The following is a 25280-nucleotide window of genomic DNA, read 5'->3' as shown; positions in this document are numbered from 1 at the left end:
GTGTTCCCAACAAGCTAGGTGAAGGACTGTTTTCACACACACTTATCTTTCAGAACTGAGCATGTGGAGAGACGTTCGTTCATCTAGCACAAAGGGAACGGGTTGCAGGAGAAACTTTTACTCTGGTTTCTCGGTCTGTTTCCCAGTGCCGGTTTGAATTTCCTGCAGTTTTCACTGTAAAACCGAGTTGGAGCTAGTACCTCCCCATATATATGTATGGAGGGGAGTTTGGAACTGAAGAGAAACTTTGTGTTCCCAACAAGCTAGGTGAAGGACGGCTTTCACACACACTTATCTCTCAGAACTGAGCATGTGGAGAGACGTTCGTTCATCTAGCACAAAGGGAACGGTTTGCAGGAGAAACGTTTACTCTGGTATCTCGGTCTGTTTCCTAGTGCCGGTTTGAAGTTCCTGCAGATTTCACTGTAAAACAGAGTTGGAGCTATTACCTCCGCGTATATATGTATGGAGTGGAGTTTGCAACTGAAGAGAAACTTTGTGTTCCCAACAAGCTAGGTGAAGGACGGCTTTCACACACACTTATCTCTCAGAACTGAGCATGTGGAGAGACGTTCGTTCATCTAGCGCAAATGGAACGGGTTGCAGGAGAAACTTTTACTCTGGTTTCTCGGTCTGTTTCCTAGTGCCGGTTTGAAGTTCCTGCAGTTTTCACTCTAAAACCGAGTTGGAGCTTGTACCTCCCCATATATATGTACTGAGTGGAGTTTGCAACTGAAGAGAAAATTTGTGTTCCCAACAAGCTAGGTGAAGGACGGCTTTCACACACACTTATCTCTCAGAACTGAGCATGTGGAGAGACGTTCGTTTATCTAGCACAAAGGGAATGGTTTGCAGGAGAAACTATTTCTCTGGTTTCTCGGTCTGTTTCCTAGTGCAGGTTTGAAGTTCCTGCATTTTTCAATGTAAAACCGAGTTGGAGCTCGTACCAACCCATATATATGTATGAAGTGGAGTTTGCAACTGAAGAGAAATTTTGTGTTCCCAACAAGCTAGGTGAAAGACGTCTTTCACACACACTTATCTCTCAGAAATGAGCATGTGAGGAGACGTTCGTTCATCTAGCACAAAGGGAACTGGTTGCAGGAGAAACTATTACTCTGGTATCTCGGTCTGTTTCCTAGTGCCGGTTTGAATTTCCTGCAGTTTTCACTGTAAAACCGAGTTGGTGCTAGTACCTCCCCATATATATGTATGGATTGGAGTTTGCAACTGAAGAGAAATTTTGTGTTCCCAACAAGCTAGATGAATGACGGCTTTCACACACACTTATCTCTCAGATCTGAGCATGTGGAGAGACTTTCGTTCATCTAGGACAAAGGGAACGGGTTGCAGGAGAAACTTTTATCTGGTTTCTCGTACTGTTTCCTAGTGCCGGTTTGTAGTTCCTTCATTTTTCACTGTAAAACCGTGTTGGAGCTAGTACCTCCCCATATATATGTATGGAATGGAGTTTGCAACTGAAGAGAAACTTTGTGTTCCCAACAAGCTAGGTGAAAGACGTCTTTCACACACACTTTTCTCTCAGAACTGAGCATGTGGAGAGACGTTCGTTCATCTAGCACAAAGGGAACTGGTTGCAGGAGAAACTTTTACTCTGGTATCTCGGTCTTTTTCCTAGTGCCGGTTTGAAGTTCCTGCAGTTTTCACTGTAAAACCGAGTTGGAGCTAGTACCTCCCCATATATATGTATGGAGTGGAATTTGCAACTGAAAAGAAACTTTGAGTTCCCAACAAGCTAGGTGAAGGACGGCTTTCACACACACTTATCTCCCAGAACTGAGCATGTGGAGAGACGTTCGTTCATCTAGCACAAAGGGAACGGATTGCAGGAGAAACTTTTACTCTGGTATCTCGGTCTGTTTCCTAGTGCCGGTTTGAAGTTCCTGCAATTTTCACTGTAAAACCGAGTTGGAGCTAGTACGTCCCCATATATATGTATGGAGTGGAGTTTGCAACTGAAGAGAAACTTTGTGTTCCCAACAAGCTAGGTGAAGGACGGCTTTCACACACACTTATCTCTCAGAACTGAGCATGTGGAGAGACGTTCGTTCATCTAGCACAAAGGGAACGGGTTGCAGGAGAAACTTTTACTCTGGTTTCTCAGTCTGTTTCCTAGTGCCGGTTTGAAGTTCCTGCAGTTTTCACTGTAAAACCGAGTTGGAGCTAGTATCTCCCCATATATATGTACGGAGTGGAGTTTGCAACTGAAGAGAAACTTTGTGTTCCCAACAAGCTAGGTGAAGGACGGCTTTCACACTCATTTATCTCTCAGAACTGAGCATGTGGAGAGACGTTCGTTTATCTAGCACAAAGGGAACGGGTTGCAGGAGAAACTATTACTCTGGTTTCTCGGTCTGTTTCCTAGTGCCGGTTTGAAGTTCCTGAAGTTTTCACTGTAAAACCGAGTTGGAGCTAGTACCTCCCCATATATATGTATGGAGTGGAGTTTACAACTGAAGAGAAACTTTGTGTTCCCAACAAGCTAGGTGAAGGACGGCTTTCACACACACTTATCTCTCAGAACTGAGCATGTGGAGAGACGTTCGTTCATCTAGCACAAAGGGAACGGTTTGCAGGAGAAACTTTTACTCAGGTTTCTCAGTATGTTTCCTAGTGCCGGTATGAAGTTCCTACAGTTTTCACTGTAAAACCGAGTTGGAGCTAGTACCTCCCCATATATATGTACGGAGTGGAGTTTGAACTAAAGAGAAACTTTGTGTTCCCAACAAGCTAGGTGAAGGACGTGTTTCACACACATTTATCTCTCAGAAGTGAGCATGTGGAGAGACGTTCGTTCATCTAGCCCAAAGGATCGGGTTGCAGGAGAAACTATTACTCTGGTTTCTCGGTCTGTTTCCTAGTGCCGGTTTGAAGTTCCTGAAGTTTTCACTGTAAAACCGAGTTGGAGCTAGTACCTCCCCATATATATGTATGCAGTGGAGTTTTCAACTGAAGAGACAATTTGTGTTCCCAACAAGCTAGTTGAAGGACGGCTTTCACACACACTTATCTCTCAGAACTGAGCATGTGGAGAGACTTTCGTTCATCTAGCACAAAAGGAACGGGTTGCAGGAGAAACTTTTACTCTGGTATCTCGGTCTGTTTCCTAGTGCCTGTTTGAAGTTCCTGCCGTTTTCACTGTAAAACCGAGTTGGAGCTAGTACTTCCCCATATATATGTAAGGAGTGTTGTTGCAACTGTAGAGAAACTTTGTGTTCCCAACAAGCTATGTGAAGGACGGCTTTCACACACACTTATCTCTCAGAACTGAAAATGTGGAGAGACGTTCGTTCATGTAGCACAATGGGAACGGTTTGCAGGAGAAACTATTACTCTGGTTTCTCGGTCTGTTTCCAAGTGCCGTTTTGAAGTTCCTGCAGTTTTCACTGTAAAACCGAGTTGGAGCTAGTACCTCCCTATATATATGTAAGGAGTGGTGTTTACAACTGAAGAGAAACTTTGTGTTCCCAACAAGCTAGGTGAAGGACGGCTTTCACACAAATTTATCTCTCAGAACTGAGCATGTGGAGAGACTTTCTTTCTTCTAGAACAAAGGGAACGGGTTGCAGGGGAAACTTTTACTCTTGTTTCTCAGTCTGTTTCCTACAGCCGGTTTGATTTTCCTGCATTTTTCACTGTAAAACCGTGTTGGAGCTAGTAGCTCCCCATATATATGTATGGAGTGGAGTTTACAACTGAAGAGAATCTATGTGTTCCCAACAAGCTAGGTGAAGGACTGTTTTCACACACACTTATCTTTCAGAACTGAGCATGTGGAGAGACGTTCGTTCATCTAGCACAAAGGGAACGGGTTGCAGGAGAAACTTTTACTCTGGTTTCTCGGTCTGTTTCCTAGTGCCGGTTTGAAGTTCCTGCAGTTTTCACTCTAAAACCGAGTTGGAGCTTGTACCTTCCCATATATATGTACTGAGTGGAGTTTGCAACTGAAGAGAAAATTTGTGTTCCCAACAAGCTAGGTGAAGGACGGCTTTCACACACACTTATCTCTCAGAACTGAGCATGTGGAGAGACGTTCGTTTATCTAGCACAAAGGGAATGGTTTGCAGGAGAAACTATTTCTCTGGTTTCTCAGTCTGTTTCCTAGTGCAGGTTTGAAGTTCCTGCATTTTTCAATGTAAAACCGAGTTGGAGCTCGTACCACCCCATATATATGTATGAAGTGGAGTTTGCAACTGATGAGAAATTTTGTGTTCCCAACAAGCTAGATGAATGACGGCTTTCACACACACTTATCTCTCAGAACTGAGCATGTGGAGAGACTTTCGTTCATCTAGCACAAAGATAACGGGTTGCAGGAGAAACTTTTACTCTGGTTTCTCGTACTGTTTCCTCGTGCCGGTTTGAAGTTCCTGCATTTTTCACTGTAAAACCGTGTTGGAGCTAGTACTTCCCCATATATATGTATGGAATGGAGTTTGCAACTGAAGAGAAACTTTGTGTTCCCAACAAGCTAGGTGAAAGACGTCTTTCACACACACTTATCTCTCATAACTGAGCATGTGGAGAGACGTTCGTTCATCTAGCACAAAGGGAACTGGTTGCAGGAGAAACTATTACTCTGGTATCTCGGTCTGTTTCCTAGTGCCGGTTTGAAGTTCCTGCAGTTTTCACTGTAAAACCGAGTTGGTGCTAGTACCTCCCCATATATATGTATGGAGTGGAGTTTGCAACTGAAGAGAAATTTTGTGTTCCCAACAAGCTAGATGAATGACGGCTTTCACACACACTTATCTCTCAGATCTGAGCATGTGGATAGACTTTCGTTCATCTAGCACAAAGGGAACGGGTTGCAGGAGAAACTTTTACTCTGGTTTCTCAGTCTGTTTCCTAGTGCCGGTTTGAAGTTCCTGCATTTTTCACTGTAAAACCGTGTTGGAGCTAGTACCTCCCCATATATATGTATGGAGGGGAGTTTGGAACTGAAGAGAAAATTTGTGTTCCCAACAAGCTAGGTGAAGGACGGCTTTCACACACACTTATCTCTCAGAACTGAGCATGTGGAGAGACGTTCGTTCATCTAGCACAAATGGAACGGTTTGCAGGAGAAACGTTTACTCTGGTATCTCGGTCTGTTTCCTAGTGCAGGTTTGAAGTTCCTGCAGATTTCACTGTAAAACAGAGTTGGAGCTATTACCTCCGCGTATATATGTATGGAGTGGAGTTTGCAACTGAAGAGAAACTTTGTGTTCCCAACAAGCTAGATGAAGGACGGCTTTCACACACTTATCTCTCAGAACTGAGCATGTGGAGAGACGTTCGTTCATCTAGCGCAAATGGAACGGGTTGCAGGAGAAACTTTTACTCTGGTTTCTCGGTCTGTTTCCTAGTGCCGGTTTGAAGTTCCTGCAGTTTTCAATGTAAAACCGAGTTGGAGCTCGTACCACCCCATATATATGTATGAAGTGGAGTTTGCAACTGATGAGAAATTTTGTGTTCCCAACAAGCTAGATGAATGACGGCTTTCACACACACTTATCTCTCAGAACTGAGCATGTGGAGAGACTTTCGTTCATCTAGCACAAAGGGAACGGGTTGCAGGAGAAACTTTTACTCTGGTTTCTCGTACTGTTTCCTCGTGCCGGTTTGAAGTTCCTGCATTTTTCACTGTAAAACCGTGTTGGAGCTAGTACCTCCCCATATATATGTATGGAATGGAGTTTGCAACTGAAGAGAAACTTTGTGTTCCCAACAAGCTAGGTGAAAGACGTCTTTCACACACACTTATCTCTCAGAACTGAGCATGTGGAGAGACGTTCGTTCATCTAGCACAAAGGGAACTGGTTGCAGGAGAAACTATTACTCTGGTATCTCGGTCTGTTTCCTAGTGCCGGTTTGAAGTTCCTGCAGTTTTCACTGTAAAACCGAGTTGGTGCTAGTACCTCCCCATATATATGTATGGAGTGGAGTTTGCAACTAAAGAGAAATTTTGTGTTCCCAACAAGCTAGATGAATGACGGCTTTCACACACACTTATCTCTCAGATCTGAGCATGTGGAGAGACTTTCGTTCATCTAGCACAAAGGGAACGGGTTGCAGGAGAAACTTTTACTCTGGTTTCTCGTACTGTTTCCTAGTGCCGGTTTGAAGTTCCTGCATTTTTCACTGTAAAACCGTGTTGGAGCTAGTACCTCCCCATATATATGTATGGAGGGGAGTTTGGAACTGAAGAGAAACTTTGTGTTCCCAACAAGCTAGGTGAAGGACGGCTTTCACACACACTTATCTCTCAGAACTGAGCATGTGGAGAGACGTTCGTTCATCTAGCACAAAGGGAACGGTTTGCAGGAGAAACGTTTACTCTGGTATCTCGGTCTGTTTCCTAGTGCCGGTTTGAAGTTCCTGCAGATTTCACTGTAAAACAGGGTTGGAGCTATTACCTCCGCGTATATATGTATGGAGTGGATTTTGCAACTGAAGAGAAACTTTGTGTTCCCAACAAGCTAGGTGAAGGACGGCTTTCACACACACTTACCTCTCAGAACTGAGCATGTGGAGAGACGTTCGTTCATCTAGCGCAAATGGAACGGGTTGCAGGAGAAACTTTTACTCTGGTTTCTCGGTCTGTTTCCTAGTGCCGGTTTGAAGTTCCTGCAGTTTTCACTCTAAAACCGAGTTGGAGCTTGTACCTCCCCATATATATGTACTGAGTGGATTTTGCAACTGAAGAGAAAATTTGTGTTCCCAACAAGCTAGGTGAAGGACGGCTTTCACACACACTTATCTCTCAGAACTGAGCATGTGGAGAGACGTTCGTTTATCTAGCACAAAGGGAATGGTTTGCAGGAGAAACTATTTCTCTGGTTTCTCGGTCTGTTTCCTAGTGCAGGTTTGAAGTTCCTGCATTTTTCAATGTAAAACCGAGTTGGAGCTCGTACCACCCCATATATATGTATGAAGTGGAGTTTGCAACTGATGAGAAATTTTGTGTTCCCAACAAGCTAGATGAATGACGGCTTTCACACACACTTATCTCTCAGATCTGAGCATGTGGAGAGACTTTCGTTCATCTAGCACAAAGGGAACGGGTTGCAGGAGAAACTTTTACTCTAGTTTCTCGTACTGTTTCCTAGTGCCGGTTTGAAGTTCCTGCATTTTTCACTGTAAAACCGTGTTGGAGCTGGTACCTCCCCATATATATGTATGGAATGGAGTTTGCAACTGAAGAGAAACTTTGTGTTCCCAACAAGCTAGGTGAAAGACGTCTTTCACACACACTTATCTCTCAGAACTGAGCATGTGGAGAGACGTTCGTTCATCTAGCACAAAGGGAACTGGTTGCAGGAGAAACTATTACTCTGGTATCTCGGTCTGTTTCCTAGTGCCGGTTTGAAGTTCCTGCAGTTTTCACTGTAAAACCGAGTTGGTGCTAGTACCTCCCCATATATATGTATGGAGTGGAGTTTGCAACTGAAGAGAAATTTTGTGTTCCCTACAAGCTAGATGAATGACGGCTTTCACACACACTTATCTCTCAGATCTGAGCATGTGGAGAGACTTTCGTTCATCTAGCACAAAGGGAACGGGTTGCAGGAGAAACTTTTACTCTGGTTTCTCGTACTGTTTCCTAGTGCCGGTTTGAAGTTCCTGCATTTTTCACTGTAAAACCGTGTTGGAGCTAGTACCTCCCCATATATATGTATGGAATGGAGTTTGCAACTGAAGAGAAACTTTGTGTTCCCAACAAGCTAGGTGAAAGACGTCTTTCACACACACTTTTCTCTCAGAACTGAGCATGTGGAGAGACGTTCGTTCATCTAGCACAAAGGGAACTGGTTGCAGGAGAAACATTTACTCTGGTATCTCGGTCTGTTTCCTAGTGCCGGTTTGAAGTTCCTGCAGTTTTCACTGTAAAACCGAGTTGGAGCTAGTACCTCCCCATATATATGTATGGAGTGGAGTTTGCAACTGAAAAGAAACTTTGAGTTCCCAACAAGCTAGGTGAAGGACGGCTTTCACACACACTTATCTCTCAGAACTGAGCATGTGGAGAGACGTTCGTTTATCTAGCACAAAGGGAATGGTTTGCAGGAGAAACTATTTCTCTGGTTTCTCGGTCTGTTTCCTAGTGCAGGTTTGAAGTTCCTGCATTTTTCAATGTAAAACCGAGTTGGAGCTCGTACCACCCCATATATATGTATGAAGTGGAGTTTGCAACTGATGAGAAATTTTGTGTTCCCAACAAGCTAGATGAATGACGGCTTTCACACACACTTATCTCTCAGATCTGAGCATGTGGAGAGACTTTCGTTCATCTAGCACAAAGGGAACGGGTTGCAGGAGAAACTTTTACTCTAGTTTCTCGTACTGTTTCCTAGTGCCGGTTTGAAGTTCCTGCATTTTTCACTGTAAAACCGTGTTGGAGCTGGTACCTCCCCATATATATGTATGGAATGGAGTTTGCAACTGAAGAGAAACTTTGTGTTCCCAACAAGCTAGGTGAAAGACGTCTTTCACACACACTTATCTCTCAGAACTGAGCATGTGGAGAGACGTTCGTTCATCTAGCACAAAGGGAACTGGTTGCAGGAGAAACTATTACTCTGGTATCTCGGTCTGTTTCCTAGTGCCGGTTTGAAGTTCCTGCAGTTTTCACTGTAAAACCGAGTTGGTGCTAGTACCTCCCCATATATATGTATGGAGTGGAGTTTGCAACTGAAGAGAAATTTTGTGTTCCCTACAAGCTAGATGAATGACGGCTTTCACACACACTTATCTCTCAGATCTGAGCATGTGGAGAGACTTTCGTTCATCTAGCACAAAGGGAACGGGTTGCAGGAGAAACTTTTACTCTGGTTTCTCGTACTGTTTCCTAGTGCCGGTTTGAAGTTCCTGCATTTTTCACTGTAAAATCGTGTTGGAGCTAGTACCTCCCCATATATATGTATGGAATGGAGTTTGCAACTGAAGAGAAACTTTGTGTTCCCAACAAGCTAGGTGAAAGACGTCTTTCACACACACTTTTCTCTCAGAACTGAGCATGTGGAGAGACGTTCGTTCATCTAGCACAAAGGGAACTGGTTGCAGGAGAAACATTTACTCTGGTATCTCGGTCTGTTTCCTAGTGCCGGTTTGAAGTTCCTGCAGTTTTCACTGTAAAACCGAGTTGGAGCTAGTACCTCCCCATATATATGTATGGAGTGGAGTTTGCAACTGAAAAGAAACTTTGAGTTCCCAACAAGCTAGGTGAAGGACGGCTTTCACACACACTTATCTCCCAGAACTGAGCATGTGGAGAGACGTTCGTTCATCTAGCACAAAGGGAACGGATTGCAGGAGAAACTTTTACTCTGGTATCTCGGTCTGTTTCCTAGTGCCGGTTTGAAGTTCCTGCAATTTTCACTGTAAAACCGAGTTGGAGGAGTACCTCCCCATATATATGTATGGAGTGGAGTTTGCAACTGAAGAGAAACTTTGGGTTCCCAACAAGCTAGGTGAAGGACGGCTTTCACACACACTTATCTCTCAGAACTGAGCATGTGGAGAGACGTTCGTTCATCTAGCACAAAGGGAACGTGTTGCAGGAGAAACTTTTACTCTGGTTTCTCGGTCTGTTTCCTAGTGCCGGTATGAAGTTCCTGCACTTTTCACTGTAAAACCGAGCTGGAGCTTGTACCTCCCCATATATATATATGGAGTGAGTTTGCAACTGAAGAGAAACTTTTTGTTCCCAACAAGCTAGGTGAAGGAGGGCTTTCACACACACTTATCTCTCAGAACTGAGCATGTGGAGAGACGTTCGTTCATCTAGCACAAAGGGAACGGGTTGCAGGAGAAACTTTTACTCCGGTATCTCGGTCTGTTTCCAAGTGCCGGTTTGAAGTTCCTGCAGTTTTCACTGTAAAACCGATTTGGAGCTAGTACCTCCCCATATATATGTATGGAGTGGAGTTTGCAACTGAAGAGAAATTTAGTGTTCCCAACAAGCTAGGTGAAGGACGGCTTTCACACAAACTTATCCCTCAGAACTGAGCATTTGGAGAGACGTTCGTTCATCTAGCACAAAGGGAACGGGTTGTATGATAAAATATTACTGTGGTTTCTCGGTCTGTTTCCTAGTGCAGGTTTGAAGTTCCTTCATTTTTCACTCTAAATCCGAGTTGGAGCTGGTACAACCCCATATATATTTATGGAGTGGAATTTGCAACTTAAGAGAAACTATGTGTTCCCAACAAGCTAGGTGAAAGACGGCTTTCACACACACTTATCTCTCAGAACTGAGCATGTGGAGAGACGTTCGTTCATCTAGCACAAAGGGAACGTGTTGCAGGAGAAACTTTTACTCTGGTTTCTCGGTCTGTTTCCTAGTGCCGGTTTGAAGTTCCTGCACTTTTCACTGTAAAACCGAGCTGGAGCTTGTACCTCCCCATATATATATATGGAGTGAGTTTGCAAATGAAGAGAAACTTTTTGTTCCCAACAAGCTAGGTGAAGGACGGCTTTCACACACACTTATCTCTCAGAACTGAGCATGTGGAGAGACGTTCGTTCATCTAGCACAAAGGGAACGTGTTGCAGGAGAAACATTTACTCTGGTATCTCGGTCTGTTTCCTAGTGCCGGTTTGAAGTTCCTGCAGTTTTCACTGTTAAACCGAGTTGGAGCTAGTACCTCCCCATATATATGTATGGAGTGGAGTTTGCAACTGAAAAGAAACTTTGTGTTCCCAACAAGCTAGGTGAAGGACGGCTTTCACACACATTTATCTCCCAGAACTGAGCATGTGGAGAGACGTTCGTTCATCTAGCACAAAGGGAACGGATTGCAGGAGAAACTTTTACTCTGGTATCTCGGTCTGTTTCCTAGTGCCGGTTTGAAATTCCTGCAATTTTCACTGTAAAACCGAGTTGGAGCTAGTACCTCCTCATATATATGTATGGAGTGGAGTTTGCAACTGAAGAGAATCTTTGAGTTCCCAACAAGCTAGGTGAAGGACGGCTTTCACACACACTTATCTCTCAGAACTGAGCATGTGGAGAGACGTTCGTTCATCTAGCAAAAAGGGACGGGTTGCATGAGAAACTATTACTCTGGTTTCTCGGTCTGTTTCCTAGTGCCGGTTTGAAGTTCCTGCAGTTTTCACTGTAAAACCGAGTTGGAGCTAGTACCTCCCCATATATATGTATGGAGTGGAGATTACAACCGAAGAGAAACTTTTTGTTCCCAACAAGCTAGGTGAAGGACGGCTTTCACACACATTTATCTCTCAGAACTGAGCATGTGGAGAGACGTTCGTTCATCTAGCACAAAGTGAACGGGTTGCAGGAGAAACTTTTACTCTGGTTTCTAGGTCTGTTTCCTAGTGCCGGTTTTAAGTTCCTGCAGTTTTCACTGTAAAACCGAGTTGGAGCTAGTACCTCCCCATATATATGTATGGATTGGAGTTTGCAACTGAAGAGAAACTTTGTGTTCCCAACAAGCTAGGTGAAGGATGGCTTTCACACACACTTATCTCTCAGAACTGAGCATGTGGAGAGACGTTCGTTCATCTAGAACAAAGGGAACGTGTTGCAGGAGAAACATTTACTCTGGTTTCTCAGTCTGTTTCCTAGTGCCGGTTTGATGTTCCTGCATTTTTCACTGTAAAACCGAGTTGGAGCTAGTACCTCCCCATATATATGTATGCAGTGGAGTTTGCAACTGTAGAGATACTTTGTGTTCCCAACAAGCTAGGTGAAGGACGGCTTTCACACACACTTATTTCTCAGAACTGAGCATGTGGAGAGACATTCGTTCATCTAGCACAAAGGGACGGGTTGCATGAGAAACTATTACTCTGGTTTCTCGGTCTGTTTCCTAGTGCCTGTTTGAAGTTCCTGCAGTTTTCACTGTAAAACCGAGTTGGAGCTAGTACCTCCCCATATGTATGTATGGAGTGCAGTTTACAACCGAAGAGAAACTTTGTGTTCCCAACAAGCTAGGTGAAGGACGGCTTTCACACACATTTATCCCTCAGAACTGAGCATGTGGAGAGACGTTCGTTCATCTAGCACAAATGAAACGGGTTGCAGGAGAAACTTATACTCTGGTATCTCGGTCTGTTTCCTAGTGCATGTTTTAAGTTCCTGCAGTTTTCACTGTAAAACCGAGTTGGAGCTAGTACCTCCCCATATATATGTATGGAGTGGAGTTTGCAACTGAAGAGAAACTTTGTGTTCCCAACAAGCTAGTTGAAAGATGGCTTTCACACACACTTATCTCTCAGAACTGAGCATGTGGAGAGACGTTCGTTCATCTAGCACAAAGGGAACGGGTTGCAGGGGAAACTTTACTCTGGTTTCTCGGTCTGTTTCCTAGTGCCGGTTTGAAGTTCCTGCAGTTTTCACTGTAAAACCGAGTTGGAGCTAGTACCTCCCCATATATATGTATGGAGTGGAGTTTGCAACTGAAGAGAAACTTTGTGTTCCCAACAAGTTAGGTGAAGGACGGCTTTCACACACACTTATCTCTCAGAACTGAGCATGTGGAGAGACGTTCGTTCATCTAGCACAAATGGAACGGGTTGTAGGATAAACTATTTCTCTGGTTTATCGGTATGTTTCCAAGTGCCGTTTTGAAGTTCCTGCGGTTTTCACTGTAAATCGGAGTTGGAGCAAGTACTTCCCCATATATATATATGGAGTGGAGTTTGCAACTGAAGAGAAACTTTGTCTTCCCAACAAGATAGGTAAAGGACGGCTTTCACACACACTTATCTCTCAGAACTGAGCATGTGGAGAGACGTTCGTTCATCTAGCACAAAGGGAACGGGTTGAAGGGGAAACTTTTACTCTGGTATCTCGGTCTGTTTCCTAGTGCCGGTTTGAAGTTCCTGCAGTTTTCACTGTAAAACCGAGTTGGAGCTAGTACCTCCCCATATATGTGTATGGAGTGGAGTTTGCATCTGAAGAGAAACTTTGTGTTCCCAACAAGCTAGGTGAATGACGGCTTTCACACACACTTATCTCTCAGAACTGAGCATGTGGAGAGACGTTCGTTCATCTAGCACAAAGGGAACGGTTTGTATGAAAAATATTACTCTGGTTTCTCGGTCTGTTTCCTAGTGCCGGTTTGAAGTTCCTGCAGTTTTCACTGTAAAACCGTGTTGGAGCTAGTTCAACCCCATATATATGTATGGAGTGGAGTTTGCAACTGAAGAGAAACTATGTGTTCCCAACAAGCTAGGTGAAGGACGGCTTTCACACACACTTATCTCTCAGAACTGAGCATGTGGAGAGACGTTCGTTCATCTAGCACAAAGGGAACGGGTTGCAGGAGAAACTATTACTCTGGTTTCCCGGTCTGTTTCCTCGTGCCGGTTTGAAGTTCCTGCAGTTTTCACTGTAAAACCGGGTTGGAGCTAGTACCTCCCCATATATATGTATGGAGTGGAGTTTACAACTGAAGAGAAACTTTGTGTTCCCAACAAGCTATGTGAAGTACGGCTTTCACACACACTTATCTCTCAGAACTGAGCATGTGGAGAGACGTTCGTTCATCTAGCACAAAGGGAACGGTTTGCAGGAGAAACTTTTACTCTGGCTTCTCGGTCTGTTTCCTAGTGCCGGTTTGAAGTTCCTGCAGTTTTCACTGTAAAACCGAGTTGGAGCTAGTAACTCCCCATATATATGTATGGATTGGAGTTTGCAACTGAAGAGAAACTTTGTGTTCCCAACAAGCTAGGTGAAGGATGGCTTTCACACACAATTATCTCTCAGAACTGAGCATGTGGAGAGACGTTCGTTCATCAAGCACAATGGGAATGGGTTGCAGGAGAAACTTTTACTCTGGTATCTCGGTCTGTTTCCTAGTGCCGGTTTGAAGTTCGTGCAGTTTTCACTGTAAAACCGAGTTGGTGCTAGTACCTCCCCATATATATGTATGGATTGGAATTTGCAACTGAAGAGAAACTTTGTGTTCCCAAAAAGCTAGGTGAAGGACGGCTTTCACACACACTTATCTCTCAGAACTGAGCATGTGGAGAGACGTTCGTTCATCTAGCACAAAGGGAACGGGTTGTATGATAAAATATTACTGTGGTTTCTCGGTCTATTTCCTAGTGCAGGTTTGAAGTTCCTTCATTTTTCACTGTAAATCCGAGTTGGAACTGGTACATCCCCATATATATATATGGAGTGGTGTTTGCAACTGAAGAGAAACTATGTGTTCCCAACAAGCTAGGTGAAGGACGGCTTTCACACACACTTATCTCTCAGAACTGAGCATGTGGAGAGACGTTCGATCATCTAGCACAAAGGGAACGGTTTGCAGGAGAAACTTTTACTCTGGTATCTCGGTCTGTTTCCTATGCCGGTTTGAAGTTCCTGCAGTTTTCACTGTAAAACCGAGTTGGAGCTAGTACCTACCCATATATATGTATGGAGTGGAGTTTGCAACTGAAGAGGATCTTTGTGTTCCCAACAAGCTATGTGAAAGACGGCTTTCACACACACTTATCTCTCAGATCTGAGCTTGTGGAGAGACGTTCGTTCATCTAGCAGAAAGGGACGGGTTGCATGAGAAACTATTACTCTGGTTTCTCGGTCTGTTTCCTAGTGCCGGTTTGAAGTTCCTGCAGTTTTCACTGTAAAACCGAGTTGGAGCTAGTACCTCCCCATATATATGTATGGAGTGGAGATTACAACCGAAGAGAAACTTTGTGTTCCCAACAAGCTAGGTGAAGGACGGCTTTCACACACATTTATCTCTCAGAAATGAGCATGTGGAGAGACGTTCGTTCATCTAGCACAAAGGGAATGGGTTGCAGGAGAAACTTTTACTCTGGTTTCTCGGTCTGTTTCCTAGTGCCGGTTTTAAGTTCCTGGAGTTTTCACTGTAAAACCGAGTTGGAGCTAGTACCTCCCCATATATATGTATGGAGTGGAGTTTGCAACTGAAGAGAAACTTTGTGTTCCCAACAAGCTAGGTGAAGGATGGCTTTCACACACACTTATCTCTCAGAACTGAGCATGTGGAGAGACGTTCGTTCATCTAGCACAAAGGGAACGGGTTGCAGGGGAAACTTTACTCTGGTTTCTCGGTCTGTTTCCTAGTGCCGGTTTGAAGTTCCTGCAGTTTTCACTGTAAAACCGAGTTGGAGCTAGTACCTCCCCATATATATGTATGGAGTGGAGTTTGCAACTGAAGAGAAACTTTGTGTTCCCAACAAGTTAGGTGAAGGACGGCTTTCACACACACTTTTCTCTCAGAACTGAGCATGTGGAGAGACGTTCGTTCATCTAACACAAATGGAACGGGTTGTAGGATAAACTATTTCTCTGGTTTATCGGTATGTTTCCAAGTGCCGTTTTGAAGTTCCTGCGGTTTTCACTGTAAATCGGAGTTGGAGCAAGTACCTCCCCATATATATATATGGAGTGGAGTTTGCAACTGAAGAGAAACTTTGTCTTCCCAACAAGATAGGTAAAGGACGGCTTTCACACACACTTATCTCTCAGAACTGAGCATGTGGAGAGACGTTCGTTCATCTAGCACAAAGGGAACGGGTTGAAGGGGAAACTTTTACTCTGGTATCTCGGTCTGTTTCCTAGTGCCGGTTTGAAGTTCCTGCAGTTTTCACTGTAAAACCGAGTTGGAGCTAGTACCTCCCCATATATGTGTATGGAGTGGAGTTTGCATCTGAAGAGAAACTTTGTGTTCCCAACAAGGTAGGTGAATGACGGCTTTCACACACACTTATCTCTCAGAACTGAGCATGTGGAGAGACGTTCGTTCATCTAGCAAAAAGGGAACGGTATGTATGATAAAATATTACTCTGGTTTCTCGGTCTGTTTCCTAGTGCCGGTTTGAGGTTCCTGCAGTTTTCACTGTAAAACCGTGTTGGAGCTAGTACAACCCCATATATATGTATGGAGTGGAGTTTGCAACTGAAGAGAAACTATGTGTTCCCAACAAGCTACGTGAAGGACGGCTTTCACACACACTTATCTCTCAGAACTGAGCATGTGGAGAGACGTTCGTTCATCTAGCACAAAGGGAACGGGTTGCAGGAGAAACTATTACTCTGGTTTCCCGGTCTGTTTCCTCGTGCCGGTTTGAAGTTCCTGCAGTTTTCACTGTAAAATCGAGTTGGAGCTAGTACCTCCCCATATATATGTATGGAGTGGAGTTTACAACTGAAGAGAAACTTTGTGTTCCCAACAAGCTATGTGAAGTACGGCTTTCACACACACTTATCTCTCAGAACTGAGCATGTGGAGAGACGTTCGTTCATCTAGCACAAAGGGAACGGTTTGCAGGAGAAACTTTTACTCTGGCTTCTCGGTCTGATTCCTAGTGCCGGTTTGAAGTTCCTGCAGTTTTCACTGTAAAACCGAGTTGGAGCTAGTGCCTCCCCATATATATGTATGGATTGGAGTTTGCAACTGAAGAGAAACTTTGTGTTCCCAACAAGCTAGGTGAAGGATGGCTTTCACACACACTTATCTCTCAGAACTGAGCATGTGGAGAGACGTTCGTTCATCAAGCACAAATGGAACGGTTTGCAGGAGAAACTTTTACTCTGGTATCTCGGTCTGTTTCCTAGTGCCGGTTTGAAGTTCGTGCAGTTTTCACTGTAAAACCGAGTTGGTGCTAGTACCTCCCCATATATATGTATGGATTGGAATTTGCAACTGAAGAGAAACTTTGTGTTCCCAACAAGCTAGGTGAAGGACGGCATTCACACACACTTATCTCTCAGATCTGAGCATGTGGAGAAACGTTCGTTCATCTAGCACAAAGAGAACGGGTTGCAGGAGAAAATATTACTCTGGTTTCTCGGACTGTTTCCTACTGCCGGTTTGAAGTTCCTGCAGTTTTCACTGTAAAACCGAGTTGGAGCTATTACCACCCCACATATATGTATGGAGTGTAGTTTGCAACTGAAGAGAAACTTTGTGTTCCCAACAAGCTAGGTGAAGGACGGCTTTCACACACACTTATCTCTCAGAACTGAGCATGTGGAGAGACGTTCGTTCATGTAGCACAAAGGAACGGGTTGCAGGAGAAACATTTACTCTGGTTTCTCGGTCTGTTTCCTAGTGCCGGTTTGAAGTTCCTGCAGGTTTCACTGTAAAACCGAGTTGGAGCTTGTACCTCCCCATATATATGTATGGATTGGAGTTTGCAACTGTAGAGAAACTTTGTGTTCCCAACAAGCTAGATGAAGGACGACTTTAACACACACTTTTTTCTCAGAACTGAGCATGTGGAGAGACGTTCGTTCATCTAGAACAAAGGGAACGTGTTGCAGGAGAAACATTTACTCTGGTTTCTCAGTCTGTTTCCTAGTGCCGGTTTGATGTTCCTGCAGTTTTCACTGTAAAACCGAGTTGGAGCTAGTACCTCCCCATATATATGTATGCAGTGGAGTTTGCAACTGTAGAGATACTTTGTGTTCCCAACAAGCTAGGTGAAGGACGGCTTTCACACACACTTATCTCTCAGAACTGAGCATGTGGAGAGACGTTCGTTCATCTAGCAGAAAGGGACGGGTTGCATGAGAAACTATTACTCTGGTTTCTCGGTCTGTTTCCTAGTGCCGGTTTGAAGTTCCTGCAGTTTTCACTGTAAAACCGAGTTGGAGCTAGTACCTCCCCATATATATGTATGGATTGGAGTTTACAACCGAAGAGAAACTTTGTGTTCCCAACAAGCTAGGTGAAGGACGGCTTTCACACACATTTATCTCTCAGAACTGAGCATGTGGAGAGACGTTCGTTCATCAAGCACAAAGGGAATGGGTTGCAGGAGAAACTTTTACTCTGGTTTCTAGGTCTTTTTCCTAGTGCCGGTTTGAAGTTCCTGCAGTTTTCACTGTAAAACCGAGTTGGAACTAGTACCTCCCCATATATATGTATGGAGTGGAGTTTGCAACTGAAGAGAAACTTTGTGTTCCCAACAAGCTAGGTGAAGGATGGCTTTCACACACAATTATATCTCAGAACTGAGCATGTGGAGAGACGTTCGTTCATCTAGCACAAAGGGAACGGGTTGCAGGGGAAATTTTACTCTGGTATCTCGGTCTGTTTCCTAGTTCCGGTTTGAAGTTCCTGCAGTTTACACTGTAAAACCGAGTTGGAGCTAGTACCTCCCCATATATATGTATGGAGTGGAGTTTGCAACTGAAGAGAAACTTTGTGTTCCCAACAAGCTAGGTGAATGACGGCTTTCACACACACTTATCTCTCAGAACTGAGCATGTGGAGAGACGTTCGTTCATCTAGCAAAAAGGGAACGGGTTGCAGGAGAAACTTTTACTCTGGTTTCTCGGTCTGTTTCCTAGTGCCGGTTTTAAGTTCCTGCAGTTTTCACTATAAAACCGAGTTGGAGCTAGTACCTCCCCATATATATGTATGGAGTGGAGTTTGCAACTGAAGAGAAACTGTGTGTTCCCAACAAGCTAGTTTAAGGATGGCTTTCACACACACTTATCTCTCAGAACTGAGCATGTGGAGAGACGTTCGTTCATCTAGCACAAAGGGAACGGGTTGCAGGGGAAACTTTACTCTGGTATCTCGGTCTGTTTCCTAGTGCCGGTTTGAAGTTCCTGCAGTTTTCACTGTAAAACCGAGTTGGAGCTAGTACCTCCCCATATATATGTATGGAGTGGAGTTTGCAACTGAAGAGAAACTTTGTGTTCCCAACAAGTTAGGTGAAGGACGGCTTTCACACACACTTATCTCTCAGAACTGAGCATGTGGAGAGACGTTCGTTCATCTAGCACAAATGGAACCGGTTGTAGGATAAACTATTTCTCTGGTTTCTCGGTATGTTTCCAAGTGCCGGTTTGAAGTTCCTGCGGTTTTCACTGTAAATCGGAGTTGGAGCAAGAACCTCCCCATATATATATATGGAGTGGAGTTTGCAACTGAAAAGAAACTTTGTCTTCCCAACAAGCTAGGTGAAGGACGGCTTTCACACACACTTATCTCTCAGAACTGAGCATGTGGAGAGACGTTCGTTCATCTAGCACAAAGGGAACGGGTTGCAGGGGAAACTTTTACTCTGGTATCTCGGTCTGTTTCCTAGTGCCGGTTTGAAGTTCGTGCAGTTTTCACTGTAAAACCGAGTTGGAGCTAGTACCTCCCCATATATGTGTATGGAGTGGATTTTGCAACTGAAGAGAAACTTTGTGTTCCCAACAAGCTAGGTGAATGACGGCTTTCACACACACTTATCTCTCAGAACTGAGCATGTGGAGAGAAGTTCGTTCATCTAGCACAACGGGAACGGGTTGCAGGAGAATCTTTTACTCTGGTATCTCGGTCTGTTTCCTAGTGCCGGTTTGAAGTTCCTGCAGTTTTCACTGTAAAACCGAGTTGGTGCTAGTACCTCCCCATATATATGTATGGATTGGAATTTGCAACTGAAGAGAAACTTTGTGTTCCCAACAAGCTAGTTTAAGGACGGCATTCACACACACTTATCTCTCAGATCTGAGCATGTGGAGAGACGTTCGTTCATCTAGCACAAAGAGAACGGGTTGCAGGAGAAAATATTACTCTGGTTTCTCGGACTGTTTCCTACTGCCGATTTGAAGTTCCTGCAGTTTTCACTGTAAAACCGAGTTGGAGCTATTACCACCCCACATATATGTATGGAGTGGAGTTTGCAACTGAAGAGAAACTTTGTGTTCCAAACAAGCTAGGTGAAGGACGGCTTTCACACACACTTTTCTCTCAGAACTGAGCATGTGGAGAGACGTTCGTTCATCTAGCACAAAGGGAACGTGTTGCAGGAGAAACTTTTACTCTGGTTTCTCGGTCTGTTTCCTAGTGCCGGTTAGAAGTTCCTGCACTTTTCACTGTAAAACCGAGCTGGAGCTTGTACCTCCCCATATATATGTATGGAGTGGAGATTACAACCGAAGAGAAACTTTGTGTTCCCAACAAGCTAGGTGAAGGACGGCTTTCACACACATTTATCTCTCAGAACTGAGCATGTGGAGAGACGATCGTTCATCTAGCACAAAGGGAACGGGTTGCAGGAGAAACTTTTACTCTGGTATCTCGGTCTGTTTCCTAGTGCCGGTTTGAAGTTCCTGCAGTTTTCACTGTTAAACCGAGTTGGAGCTAGTACCTCCCCATATATATGTATGGAGTGGAGTTTGCAACTGAAAAGAAACTTTGTGTTCCCAACAAGCTAGGTGAAGGACGGCTTTCACACACACTTATCTCCCAGAACTGAGCATGTGGAGAGACGTTCGTTCATCTAGCACAAAGGGAACGGATTGCAGGAGAAACTTTTACTCTGGTATCTCGGTCTGTTTCCTAGTGCCGGTTTGAAATTCCTGCAATTTTCACTGTAAAACCGAGTTGGAGCTAGTACCTCCTCATATATATGTATGGAGTGGAGTTTGCAACCTAAGAGAAATTTAGTGTTCCCAACAAGCTAGGTGAAGGACGGCTTTCACACACTCTTATCTCTCAGAACTGAGCATTTGGAGAGACGTTCGTTCATCTAGCACAAAGGGAACGGGTTGTATGATAAAATATTACTGTGGTTTCTTGGTCTGTTTCCTAGTGCAGGTTAGAAGTTCCTTCATTTTTCACTGTAAATCCGAGTTGGAGCTGGTACAACCCCATATATATTTATGGAGTGGGGTTTGCAACTGAAGAGAAACTATGTGTTCCCAACAAGCTAGGTGAAAGACGGCTTTCACACACACTTATCTCTCAGAACTGAGCATGTGGAGAGATGTTCGATCATCTAGCACAAAGGGAACGGTTTGCAGGAGAAACTTTTACTCTGCTATCTCGGTCTGTTTCCTATGCCGGTTTGAAGTTCCTGCAGTTTTCACTGTAAAACCGAGTTGGAGCTAGTACCTACCCATATATATGTATGGAGTGGAGTTTGCAATTGAAGAGAATCTTTGAGTTCCCAACAAGCTAGGTGAAGGACGGCTTTCACACACACTTATCTCTCAGAACTGAGCATGTGGAGAGACGTTCGTTCATCTAGCAAAAAGGGACGGGTTGCATGAGAAACTATTACTCTGGTTTCTCGGTCTGTTTCCTAGTGCCGGTTTGAAGTTCCTGCAGTTTTCACTGTAAAACCGAGTTGGAGCTTGTACCTCCCCATATATATGTATGGAGTGGAGATTACAACCGAAGAGAAACTTTGTGTTCCCAACAAGCTAGGTGAAGGACGGCTTTCACACACATTTATCTCTCAGAACTGAGCATGTGGAGAGACGTTCGTTCATCTAGCACAAAGTGAACGGGTTGCAGGAGAAACTTTTACTCTGGTTTCTAGGTCTGTTTCCTAGTGCCGGTTTTAAGTTCCTGCAGTTTTCACTGTAAAACCGAGTTGGAGCTAGTACCTCCCCAAATATATGTATGGAGTGGAGATTACAACCGAAGAGAAACTTTGTGTTCCCAACAAGCTAGGTGAAAGACGGCTTTCACACACATTTATCTCTCAGAACTGAGCATGTGGAGAGACGTTCGTTCATCTAGCACAAAGGGAACGGGTTGCAGGAGAAACTTTTACTCTGGTATCTCGGTATGTTTCCTAGTGCCGGTATGAAGTTCCTGCAGTTTTCACTGTAAAACCGAGTTGGTGCTAGTACCTCCCTATATATATGTATGGATTGGAATTTGCAACTGAAGAGAAACATTGTGTTCCCAACAAGCTAGTTTAAGGACGGCATTCACACACACTTATCTATCAGATCTGAGCATGTGGAGAGACGTTCGTTCATCTAGCACAAAGAGAACGGGTTGCAGGAGAAACAATTACTCTGGTTTCTCGGACTGTTTCCTACTGCCGGTTTGAAGTTCCTGCAGTTTTCACTGTAAAACCGAGTTGGAGCTATTACCACCCCACATATATGTATGGAGTGGAGTTTGCAACTGAAGAGAAACTTTGTGTTCCCAACATGCTAGGTGAAGGACCGCTTTCACACACACTTATCTCTCAGAACTGAGCATGTGGAGAGACGTTCGTTCATCTAGCACAAAGGGAACGTGTTGCAGGAGAAACTTTTACTCTGGTTTCTCGGTCTGTTTCCTAGTGCCGGTTTGAAGTTCCTGCACTTTTCACTGTAAAACCGAGCTGGAGCTTGTACCTCCCCATATATATATATGGAGTGAGTTTGCAACTGAAGAGAAACTTTTTGTTCCCAACAAGCTAGGTGAAGGACGGCTTTCACACACACTTATCTCTCAGAACTTAGCATGTGGAGAGACGTTCGTTCATCTAGCACAAAGGGAACGGGTTGCAGGAGAAACATTTACTCTGGTATCTCGGTCTGTTTCCAAGTGCCGGTTTGAAGTTCCTGCAGTTTTCACTGTAAAACCGAGTTGGAGCTAGTACCTCCCCATATATATGTATGGAGTGGAGATTACAACCGAAGAGAAACTTTGTGTTCCCAACAAGCTAGGTGAAGGACGGCTTTCACACACACTTATCTCTCAGAACTGAGCATGTGGAGAGACGTTCGTTCATCTAGCGCAAATGGAACGGGTTGTAGGTAAACTATTTCTCTGGTTTCTCGGTATGTTTCCAAGTGCCGGTTTGAAGTTCCTGCGGTTTTCACTGTAAATCAGAGTTGGAGCAAGTACCTCCCCATATATATATATGGAGTGGAGTTGGCAACTGAAGAGAAACTTTGTCTTCCCAACAAGCTAGGTGAAGGACGGCTTTCACACACACTTATCTCTCAGAACTGAGCATGTGGAGAGACGTTCGTTCATCTAGCACAAAGGGAACGGGTTGCAGGGGAAACTTTTACTCTGGTATCTCGGTCTGTTTCCTAGTGCCGGTTTGATGTTCCTGCAGTTTTCACTGTAAAACCGAGTTGGAGCTAGTACCTCCCCATATATGTGTGTGGAGTGGAGTTTGCAACTGAAGAGAAACTTTGTGTTCCCAACAAGCTAGGTAAAGGACGGCTTTCACACACAGTTATCTCTCAGAAATGAGCATGTGGAGAGACGTTCGTTCATGTAGCACAAAGGAACGGGTTGCAGGAGAAACTTTTACTCTGGTTTCTCGGTCTGTTTCCTAGTGCCGGTTTGAAGTTCCTGCATTTTTCACTGTAAAACCGAGTTGGAGCTTGTACCTCCCCATATATATGTACGGATTGGAGTTTGCAACTGTAGAGAAAATTTGTGTTCCCAACAAGCTAGATGAAGGACGACTTTCACACACACTTTTTTCTCAGAACTTAGCATGTGGAGAGACGTTCGTTCATCTAGAACAAAGGGAACGTGTTGCAGGAGAAACATTTACTCTGGTTTCTCAGTCTGTTTCCTAGTGCCGGTTTGATGTTCCTGCATTTTTCACTGTAAAACCGAGTTGGAGCTAGTACCTCCCCATATATATGTATGCAGTGGAGTTTGCAACGGTAGAGATACTTTGTGTTCCCAACAAGCTAGGTGAAGGACGGCTTTCACACACACTTATTTCTCAGAACTGAGCATGTGGAGAGACGTTCGTTCATCTAGCACAAAGGGACGGGTTGCATGAGAAACTATTACTCTGGTTTCTCGGTCTGTTTCCTAGTGCCGGTTTGATGTTCCTGCAGTTTTCTCTGTAAAACCGAGTTGGAGCTAGTACCTCCCCATATATATGTATGGATTGGAGTTTGCAACTGAAGAGAAACTTTGTGTTCCCAACAAGCTAGGTGAAGGATGGCTTTCACACACACTTATCTCTCAGAACTGAGCATGTGGAGAGACGTTCGTTCATCTAGCACAAAGGGAACGGTTTGCAGGGGAAACTTTACTCTGGTATCTCGGGCTGTTTCCTAGTACCGGTTTGAAGTTCCTGCAGTTTTCACTGTAAAACCGAGTTGGAGCTAGTACCTCCCCATATATATGTATGGAGTGGAGTTTGCAACTGAAGAGAAACTTTGTGTTCCCAACAGGTGAGGTGAAGGACGGCTTTCACACACACTTATCTCTCAGAACTGAGCATGTGGAGAGACGTTCGTTCATCTAGCACAAATGGAACGGGATGTAGGATAAACTATTTCTCTGGTTTCTCGGTATGTTTCCAAGTGCTGGTTTGAAGTTCCTGCGGTTTTCACTGTAAATCGGAGTTGGAGCAAGTACCTCCCCATATATATATATGGAGTGGAGTTTGCAACTGAAGAGAAACTTTGTGTTCCCAACAAGCTACGTGAAGGACGACTTTCATACACACTTATCTCTCAGAACTGAGCATGTGGAGAGACGTTCGTTCATCTAGCACAAAGGGAACGGGTTGCAGGGGAAACTTTTACTCTGGTATCTCGGTCTGTTTCCTAGTGCCGGTTTGAAGTTCCTGCAGTTTTCACTGTAAAACCGAGTTGGAGCTATTACCACCCCACATATTTGTATGGAGTGGAGTTTGCAACTGAAGAGAAACTTTGTGTTCCCAACAAGCTAGGTAAAGGACGGCTTTCACACACAATTATCTCTCAGAAATGAGCATGTGGAGAGACGTTCGTTCATGTAGCACAAAGGAACGGGTTGCAGGAGAAACTTTTACTCTGGTTTCTCGGTCTGTTTCCTAGTGCCGGTTTGAAGTTCCTGCAGTTTTCACTGTAAAACCGAGTTGGAGCTTGTACCTCCCCATATATATGTACGGATTGGAGTTTGCAACTGTAGAGAAAATTTGTGTTCCCAACAAGCTAGATGAAGGACGACTTTCACACACACATTTTTCTCAGAACTTAGCATGTGGAGAGACGTTCGTTCATCTAGAACAAAGGGAACGTGTTGCAGGAGAAACATTTACTCTGGTTTCTCAGTCTGTTTCCTAGTGCCGGTTTGATGTTCCTGCATTTTTCACTGTAAAACCGAGTTGGAGCTAGTACCTCCCCATATATATGTATGCAGTGGAGTTTGCAACTGTAGAGATACTTTGTGTTCCCAACAAGCTAGGTGAAGGACGGCTTTCACACACACTTATTTCTCAGAACTGAGCATGTGGAGAGACGTTCGTTCATCTAGCACAAAGGGACGGGTTGCAGGGGAAACTTTACTCTGGTATCTCGGTCTGTTTCCTAGTTCCGGTTTGAAGTTCCTGCAGTTTTCACAGTAAAACCGAGTTGGAGCTAGTACCTCCCCATATATATGTATGGAGTGGAGTTTGCAACTGAAGAGAAACTTTGTGTTCCCAACAGGTTAGGTGAAGGACGGCTTTCACACACACTTATCTCTCAGAACTGAGCATGTGGAGAGACGTTCGTTCATCTAGCACAAATGGAACGGGATGTAGGATAAACTATTTCTCTGGTTTCTCGGTATGTTTCCAAGTGCTGGTTTGAAGTT

The sequence above is a fragment of the Camelus bactrianus genome, chromosome 27, assembly GCF_048773025.1.
Source record: "Camelus bactrianus isolate YW-2024 breed Bactrian camel chromosome 27, ASM4877302v1, whole genome shotgun sequence".
In the NCBI taxonomy this organism is placed as follows: domain Eukaryota; kingdom Metazoa; phylum Chordata; class Mammalia; order Artiodactyla; family Camelidae; genus Camelus; species Camelus bactrianus.
This window is presented reverse-complemented; position numbering follows the sequence as displayed.